Genomic DNA, 7,664 nt, shown 5'->3' on the forward strand with positions numbered 1-7,664 from the left:
GACCAGTTTGTTGATAGATTTTTTTTAAGCCTATTGTCTTTACCTGACTTAAAGTAGCTGATAACTTCTCTTGCAAATTGTTATTTTTATTTAAAAAAAAAAAAAGTTTATCCAGGTGTGCGAAACAGTCACAAAAAAAATTTCATCTTAATTTCAGTAGCCGGAAATATGGCTAGAAATACAGCTTACAAAGGCTTCAAAATATTCTACAATGCCCCTTGTAGAATTGGCCCCAGTTCTTTAAGAACTTGGGGGTAATGTTCATAAGGTGCTATCTTGGAAAATCTTTTCTTGGTCGAAAACTAAACTGCTAACTGCAAACCACTGAGAGTGGAAGCATGTGGTGTCTCAAATGTTCTATAGTGAACCCTGCTGTTAGCTTAAATATCCATTTCATTAATATCTCTTTTTCTGAAAATATGAAAGCCAAATTTCCTGAGAATTGGAGCTCCCACTGATTCTGTGGGGATTTCCTCATGTTATAAGATGTTGAAACACCGCCAGGATCTTGATCTCCTGAATCCCACAGCAATGGTGTGGCAGTGTGTTTTCTGCCCCTTGGAGAACAAGAGACTGATGGTGTTAAACAGCTGTTCTGTCTGTACTCATGTGCCTGGCAGTGAAAGCAAGATTTTGCTGTCATTTTACTGGAATGACTAATGATATTCTCCAAAGGATTAAAACTTCCTTACATTTTTCTTAATCATCACACAGTGTTGGATCCTTAAGTTTCTATACCTAACAACACATTTACCTCTACAACCAGAGAAAATGACGAATGTCCATTTCTTTGGTTGACAGCATGTCCCTGGTCACTTGTAAAGAGCCCCACATGCTGTCTTGAAGATAGCCTAGGTTCCCCTTAGGGAGAATTCTCTCTCTTACTAAGGTACATGAGCACACCACTCATGCCAAACAATGTCCCAGAACTGTTGCTATTACTTCTGGTGAAAAAGTAACTATTTTATTGGGACTGCCAGAAGGTCCACTGTGTCTCTATCACTATTTACTGCGGTTGTTATTGTTAGAAAGATTATTGGAAAGATTCTCAAGAGTGGGCTGAACCAAACGTAAATGCTTTTCACAGTTTAAAAAAAAATTTATTGGTGCAATATAATTATACATAATAGTGGATACATTTCACATTTGAAAGGCATTACTAAATTACCTTCCAAAAAATGGCTTACCAGTTCACAAGTCTATTAGTGGTGTTTGAAGGTATCCTAGTGAGAACTAATTGTCATAGTGCATTCAAATTTTAGACCACCAATGAGTGTTAAAGTGCTCTCTCACGGTTTTTTACTTTCAGTTATTTGTTGACAATTTGGATTTATGCTTCTGTGAATTGTCTATTTATATCTTTTCCCCATCTTCTCAGTCTGTCATTCTCCCATAACTTTGTAAAAGCTCTTTGTTTACCAGAAAATGTAGTTTTTATTGTGTACTCTCTTAGTGGGCTGCTATAACAGAAGACTATAAACCGGGTGGCTTAATCTAAAACATTTATTTCTAATAGTTCTGGAGGCTGGAAATCCCAAAGTACAGGTCTTGATGAAGACTGTCTTTCTGATTCATAGATGACTGACTGCCTTTTTGCTGTATTCTCACATAGTAGAGATTCTTCTGGTCCTTCCCTCTTCTTAAGGACACTAATGAAATCATAGGGACTCTAACCCTGCTATAATTTATATCTGAAATATATACTCTAAAGGCCCAGATACTAAAGGCTGAGTCCCCATTTTGGCATTATTAGGAAGTGATAGAACCCATCAGAAGTCAAGCCCGGTGGGAGGTCTCTGGGTCACTGGGCGTTTGCTCTTCAAGGGAATTGTAGGAACCCAGCACCCTCCCTTTCACTTACCAACCCTGAGGTGATCACAAAATCAACAGGCCCCTAAGCAATGGGGCCACTTGATGATAGAATGAAACCTCCAAAAATGTGAGCCAAAATGGGTATTTGTCACAGTAATGAAAGATTAACAACCCTCATGACCTCATCTAAAGCTAATTACTTCTCAAAGGCCCCCACCTTCAAATACCATTTCTTTAAAGATTAGGGATTCATCATAAGAATTTTGGGAGGATACAGTCAGCCCAAGCAACTACTTTATAAATATTCCTTCCAGAACTGTGCTTTGTCTATTGACTTTATCTCTGGTATTTTTTCTATATGCAATTTCTTAATTTTTAGGTGGTCTAACATGTATGTTTTACTCCCCATCTTCTGGCTTTCTAATCTTGATTATGAGTTTACCTCAAGTCTAGGTTATATATTTATAGCCTGGATTTTCTTATTTGATTTTTATTCTGTTACTTTTTACATTTAAATTTTTATCTAGAATATATATTTTTAAAAATTTTCTTATAAATGGACAGTTAGCATCATTTACTTAAGATATCATACTTTTCTTACTGATTAAACCAAATCCTTTTGCTAACTTAATATGTAACAAAGGTTATGGTTTAATTGTTCCATATTAATTTAATTATTAACACTACATCATGTGTTCTGAATCTTCAAATTTTTTAAATTTTTCTTAAGTATTTTTTTAATTCACTAATTTTTGCCATATGAATTTTATATAATACCATTCTTGTTGGGTTTTAGGATTATATTACATTTATATTATATTTGAGAAAATTAACATTTTATTAAATTTATCCACATATTTTTAAGGTTTTATAATAACTTTATTTATATGCATCCAAAGTTTTTCTTTTAAGAATTTATTTCCAAATAACTTACACCTTTTTGTCACAACTCTACCAGAAAAATTTCTCCAAATTTTCTTTCTTCATGGTTTTGCTTAGAGTACAGAAAAGTTGTTTTTATATTCTTCTAGTATATAATAAGAGTTGAACAAATTTTCACATTAAATCCAGCAATATTTTATTAAGTACTTCTTGGGTTTTCTAAGCATGCTGTCATACTTAGAAATAAACTATTTCAGTTAGGGATGAAGTTATGCTGTCCTAACAACAAATAGCTTCAAAATATCAGAGATTAACACAATAGAAATCTATTTTTCATTCACACAAAAACTGCTATAAGCCCAGGACAGCTGTTCTCCAAGTGTTGAATTTGCATTTGTGCTAGTCAGCTTTCCATTACTATAACAAATAACCCCCCAAATCATTTTAGAACAGATTTATTTTGGCTCACAGTTTTGGATCTTCCAGCCCCTGATTGACATCATTGCTAGCATGAGGTACAGCAAAACTGACCACCTAATAGGAAGCAAAGAAAGAAAGAGAGAAAGGGGCTGGAGTCTCACATTCCCTTCAAGGTCATGCCCTCTATGACCTAAGGACCGCCCAGTAGATCTCACCTCTCACAGGTTCTTCTACTTCCCAATAGTACCATCCAGGACTGAGCCTTTAAAACATGTGATCATTAAGGGGTACTCTGTGACATCTTCATGACTAAAGGAGACTTGACTTGTAGGTTTAGTAAGCAGGGAAAGAGAGCACTGAAGAATATTAACACCAGGAGAAAAATACCTTATCTTAGAGGTGATGGTTGTCATTTCCAGCCAGTGTGTTGGCTGAAACCATTCACATAGGCTTACTCAACTTCAAAGGCAGTGGAGAAGTAGAGCCTGCTGTGTGTCAAGAAAAGACAAAGAAAACCAGAAATATTGGCAAGAACTAGAAACACTGGCCGTGTTTACTTAAAGTAATAGCTACATATTTTATTTTATAATTTATATATATATTATTGCACTTTTTATATTATTAAAACTTCTAAAAAAGTTAATAAAGATAATAACTGTACTTTTTCTCATTTTAATTCAAAAGGCTCTAGCATTTTGAAATAAAATATTTGCTATTGGTTTCTGATAGCAATATTGATAGTACGTAATTTTCTATCTATTCCTTGTTTACCTGAAATTTCTTATGGAAAATAACTGCTTATGTTATCATACTTTCCCATTATTATTTGATAAGATCATATATTTTTCTTTTATTAGTGTGGAAGACTACATGGCTACATTTCCTGTACTTAGATCTATAGAATAAATTCCTCTTGATGTTAAAGTGCTATTATTTTGAAATATTTGAGGTATCTCAGGATTCAAGTGTCTGCACCCGGACTGGTGGCACTCCAAATGGTCAGGCACAAGTCCATGGTTAATCTGATCATGAGACCCAACTGCACACAAGGCAATTCTGGGCAGTTAGATGCTAACTGACCTTACAAATGTATGTGCACATAGAGAGGGAATTGAGATAACATACATTATCCAGGAGAAGCGGGTTAAAAGGGACACTCTTTTCCATAATCTTTTAGCTAGGGTTCAGAAACATTTCTCTGATTAAAAGGCCAATATACCAAAGGCCCCGGATAAACAGATATAGGATAAATTTGAGTTTTTGTGCACATGAACACGTGTATGAGTCTGCACATGTGTGTATATATCTATTTGTACATGCATATGAGTAGGTGCATGTGTATCTACATGTGTGCACACATGTGCACACATGAATGTAGGTGACCTATGCAATGCATGTGATTGCACACATGTATGTGCCCCTGTATATTTGTGTTTAAAAGCACAGGAAATAGAAGGGGTTAAATATCTGAAATTAGTCTTCCAAACTATTACATCTTATAACCATAGTACTGACCTTCAGTGTTTTCCTGAAGAATCACTGCAAATTTTAAAGTGGAGTAGTGACTTGATCAGCCTCATTTATAGCAACATGGAGGATCATTTCAGACAACTCCAAAATGCTATCATGAGATGTAAAAATTTCTGAAATATTCCCTGTATGGAAGTCTAGGTTGAATTGAGAAAAAAAAAATAGGACAATGTAGTAAATTCCTTAAATATCTAAATTTATTCCACATAAAGGCCTTTATTCTCTGGTTATTTCTTCCCTGCCTTAGGGATTTCACATCTCCTTAAATTAATAAAACACTAGAATTAACAGATGACAGAAAGAGGTTTATTTAATGTTTGCTTGCTAATACTGGACAAAATAAATAGCATCTTTTTTTAAAAGATAATTCCATCTTTTTCCTTTTGAAAATGAACTTGTTTATGAAATCTGAAAGTTTGGCAATCACTGTCAGGATTATTTAAACAGAAATAGGTCTTTGTGTTTTTCCCCAAAATACACATTCCTTGTTCTCCAGGGAAGAATTCAAGTATAACAAAACTGGAGTGGGCATATGTTGTTGAAAAAGCTCCCAAGTGCTTTGAAGGTGCTTCCCTACTTTGGATTGTGGTTTAGAGGACAAGTTAGGAAACATCTAGTGTTCAACAATGAGGAAAACTTCTAAAAAATAGGGCAGTTAAGGAGACAGGAAGGCTGGATGTGAGTGGCATATTCTTAGAATTAACAAGGCTCAAGAATATGTAGATAGTTCTGAAGAAAGATAAAAAGTAGAGCCTAGAGAAGTCTCCAGATTTTTGGCTGTGGGAATGACCCAACTTTGGTGTCCATCAGTGAAGTGTCCTTTCACATGGGGTTCCCATTCTTCTACTTTGTTCCTAATAATTAATAATACTTACCTGGCAAGGGAGATACCACAACCATAAAGGTGGTTTTCACAGGGTGAGGCTTATCCATTGCACTCCAGATATGATTTCCCCAAATGTGGGTAACTCAACTGCATAATTTGTGATAGTGGGGGACTAGACTCATGTTTTCCCCTACTAGGGGTGTGGGGGCGAGTGTCGGGAGACAAAATATGCTCTTCAAAGACATGTCCTCAGTGTCCTACTTCCTCCAACTTCTAATAGCCCATTCAACTATGAACTCATCAGTGGATTAATTCATTGATAAGATCCGTACCCTCATGATCCAATCACTTCCCAAAAGCCCCACCTCTGAACATTGTTACAATGGAATGTAACAATGAGCTTTTGGGGGACATTCCAGATTCAAACTATAGCACATTCACTTTTAGGGACTCTACAGCACCACTATACCATTATGACAGTGAGTCGCTTCTTAAATTTCACATAGATTTCTCATTTTCCTCACCTGGTCCAGACCCTGGTTTGGGCTTCCTCTCACGTACTTTCAGTAAAGTGACAGCTGAAGCTGGAGTCATCTGAAGATTGGACTGGGCTGGAATCCAAGACATGTTTTTAATTACACATTTAATATATTCTTCATTCACATGGCTAAAATGGCAGGAAGATGGCCAAAGATCTTGATATAACCTCTAAAAATGGAAAGCTTAGGATTCCTCACAACATGGCTATCTCAAGGGGATCGGCTTCTGTTTTAGCTATTTTTTTTTTTCTGTTATGACTAAAAGATCGGACCAGAACAACTATAGAGGAGGAAAAGTTTATTTGAGGGCTCACAATTTCAGAGGTCTTTGTCCACAGAATGGTTCCATTCCTTGGAACTTGAGGTGAGGTTGAACATCATGGTGAGAGAGTGTGGCAGAGGGAAGCAGCTCACAAGATGGTGATAAAGAAGCAGAGAAAGAAAGAGAGACTCCACTCTCCAAATACAAAATATATACCTCTAGCCCATGCCCCAATTCCCACCTCCTCCAGACACACCCTACCACTTTAATTAATCCCATCAGGGATTAATGCACTGATTGGGTTAAGACTCTTACAACAAGGTTCTCTTCTGAACCTTCTTGCATTGTCTCACACGTGAGCTTTTGGGGGACACCTGACATCCAAACCATACAGCTTCTCCAGAGAAAGCATTGCAAGAGCCCAGGTAGAAGCTGTAAAGTTTCATGTGATTAGCCTTGAAAGCTATAAAATGTCAGTCATTTTCACCATATTCTATTGGTCAAAGTCACTAAGGCCTGCCCAAGATTGAAGAAGAGAAGAATTAAGACTCTACCACCTTTCCAATATCAGACTTTAAATTATACTAAGGAGCTATAGTAACAAAAACAGCATGGTTTTGGCACCAAAATAGACATGAAAACCAGTGGAATAGAATAGAAGACACAGAGACAAACCAACATATATAAAGTTATCTCATACTAGACAAAGGTGCTAAAAACATACATTGGAGAAAAGATAGCCTCTTCACAAAATGGTGCTAGGATAACTGGAAATCCATATGTAGTAGAATGAAATTTGACCTGATCTCTCACCCTGCACAAAAGTCAACTCGAAGTGGATCATGGACCTAGGCATTAGACCAAAGACTCTGTGCCTACTAGAAGAAAAAGTAGGCCCAAATCTCTATTATGCCAGCTTAGGAACGTAATTCCTCAACCACACTCCTCTTAAGCGCAAGAAGTAAAATCAAGAATCAATGGAATTGTATCAAACTAAAAATCTTCTTCACAGCAAAGGAAACAATCAAGAATATAAAAAGAGAGCCTAGAGAATGGGAGAAAATCTTTGCCCCCTGCACCTGAGATACAGCATTAATCTCCAGTATATACAAAGAACTCAAAAAAATTTAACACCAAACAAAAAATAATAATAATAATCCAATCAATAAATGGGCAAAGGAACTGAACAGGCACTTCACAGAAGATAAAATAAGAATGGTCAACAAATATATGAAAAAATGTTCAGCATCTCTTGCAACGAGAGAAATGCAAATCAAAATTACACTGAGATTCCATCTCACTCCAGTCAGAATGGCAACTAGCAAGAATACAAATAACAATAAATGTTGACAAGGATGTGGGGTAAAAGTTATAATCATACATTGCTGGTGGG

General features: G+C 36.2%; 1 pseudogene; it reads left to right on the forward strand.

The window, feature by feature from the left end:
- Nucleotides 1-5,511: 5,511 nt before the first annotated feature.
- On the forward strand, nucleotides 5,512-5,663 carry LOC114081658 (U1 spliceosomal RNA; annotated as a pseudogene).
- The last annotated feature ends 2,001 nt before the right edge of the window (nucleotides 5,664-7,664 follow it).

The sequence above is a fragment of the Marmota flaviventris genome, chromosome 13 (genome assembly GCF_047511675.1).
Source record: "Marmota flaviventris isolate mMarFla1 chromosome 13, mMarFla1.hap1, whole genome shotgun sequence".
Taxonomy (NCBI): domain Eukaryota; kingdom Metazoa; phylum Chordata; class Mammalia; order Rodentia; family Sciuridae; genus Marmota; species Marmota flaviventris.